At 38.7% G+C, this 2,242-nt stretch overlaps 1 pseudogene; it reads left to right on the top strand.

The window, feature by feature from the left end:
• The first annotated feature begins 1,290 nt into the window (after positions 1-1,290).
• Positions 1,291-2,242, top strand: LOC132901212 (olfactory receptor 2AT4-like; annotated as a pseudogene).

Consider the following 2,242-nt stretch of genomic DNA (forward strand, 5'->3'; position numbering starts at 1 on the left):
TTAGCTGCCGGAGGGAGTTATTTGGAGGTTTCTGTCATGCCTTCATATGCTTGAGCCTGGCGCAGCTTGAGCAGCTGCTCATATCCACGTGCATGGAGCGCGTTCCGCGTGCCCTTAAATCAAATCAAATCAAATCGAGTTTATTTGTCTAGCGCTTTTAACAATAAACATTGTCGCAAAGCAGCTTTACAGAATTTGAACGACTTAAAACATGAGCTAATTTTATCCCTAATCTATCCCCAGTGAGCAAGCCTGTGGCGACGGTGGCAAGGAAAAACTCCCTCAGACGACATGAGGAAGAAACCTTGAGAGGAACCAGACTCAAAAGGGAACCCATCCTCATTTGGGCAACAACAGACAGCCTGACTATAATATTAACAGTTTTAACAGGTATAACCCTCAACTATCCTCATGGGGCCGTCCTTCACAGGAGCGGTGCGATAAAACTCTGACCAGACACAGGGCACCAGGATGGATCAAGCAGGTCCGAGGGGCAGAAGAGGCCAGCATCTCAATCCCAGGATCAACATGTAACTCAGAGGGACAGATGGGGGGGGGGGGGGGGGGGGATGATTGATCATTGCACACACCTGTTGCTGATTTGGAGCACAATCAGTGCACTCATATTAAGGACGCTGCTTTCTGCCAGATGGTGTGAAGTATTATCATGAATATCACTGCTATTTCTGTCATGTTCATTTCTTGCCATGTTTAATAGCTCTAGTTGATGCTTCTGTTTATGACTCTGCTTTCAGTTTTGTTACTCTGACCTTGCTTCATATTTTTTATTTGTATATTAGCACGCTTGTAAATAAAAACCTTCCGGCAATTACATCCATCTACTGCTGCTTCCTGACAATAGTGAGCTTAATTACACTGCATTTTAAGACATAAAAATTTTGCTTCTTACACAAGTGTCAGGTGATTTACGTAAGTCTCAGCTTACTTTTTTTTTCTTGCTAGACATGTGACATGTACACAATGTGTTAGGGTTAATAAATTGCCATGTAGCATGGACACATTTTCTAATGTGCAATGACTCTGTAAAGGTATGGAGAGAATAATGTTATCATGGCTTTTGGTAATTTATATCATTAGCATTTAATTTGAAATCTAGAGTAATATCAAAATCTATCTAAAATAAAGAGAGATGTTATGCAATAATAAATAAATGTATTTTATCTTTTAACCATTTTAATTTATCAGGGAATTTTATTCATAAACACCGTGTTCATCATGCTTTATGACGCTGCATTGAATCTGAAATTTTCTCTTTAAGAACATCTGATAATGTCAGGCAGAAACGTGACATCTGTGAAGGACTTTTTCATCATTGGTTTTCCTGGACTTCAGCCTAACTACTATGCCCTTGTATCTGCAGTTATGTTCATTGTCTATGTGTGCACTTTAATAGGGAATGGAATTTTTCTGCTTTTGTTTGCAACAAACAAGAGTCTCCATAAACCCATGTATTTTATTTATATGAGTATTGTGTTGTCTGATGTGTTATTCAGTACATGCACCTTACCAAAGATTATTGCTCGATATTGGTTCCAAGATGGGACCATTTCTTTTGCAGCTTGTTTTTTTCAGATGTACTTAGTGCATTATTTTGGTACAGTCAATGCATGGACATTAGCTGAAATGGCCATAGATCGATATATAGCAGTTCGCTACCCATTTCATTACCATACTCTTATGTCAAATAGAAATATATTAATTATGTCCATTGTAGTCTGGGTTTTTGCTCATGGTGGCGTTATAATGATGGTTGTTAGAGCTTCTCCCCTCCCATACTGTGGAGCTAACACCATTGTACACTGCTATTGTGATCATGTATCTATTACCCTTCTTGCATGCACTGACAGGGCTCCATATGGTTTTCCAGCTTTTGTTTATGCCATGGTAATATTGCTGGGCCCTCTTTTCATTATTGTGGTCTCATATTCCTTCATTATTTTAGCTGTCCTAAAAAATATCAAGCACACAGGGGCGGCTAAAGTGTTTTTCCACATGTAGTTCTCAACTCATCATAATTGCGCTCTTCTTCTTACCAAGGTGTTTTTATTACTTAGCTGCCAATACAGGTATCAGATTTAATGCTGATTTGAAAATAGCCATCATTATGCTGTATAGCCTGCTACCCCCAACGATCAATCCTTTACTCTATAGTCTAAAAACAGAAGAAGTTAAGAAAATATTGATAAGAAAATTTAAAAAAGGCCAAGTTAACTTGACCTAA

The sequence above is a fragment of the Neoarius graeffei genome, chromosome 17 (assembly GCF_027579695.1).
Source record: "Neoarius graeffei isolate fNeoGra1 chromosome 17, fNeoGra1.pri, whole genome shotgun sequence".
In the NCBI taxonomy this organism is placed as follows: Eukaryota; Metazoa; Chordata; class Actinopteri; order Siluriformes; family Ariidae; genus Neoarius; species Neoarius graeffei.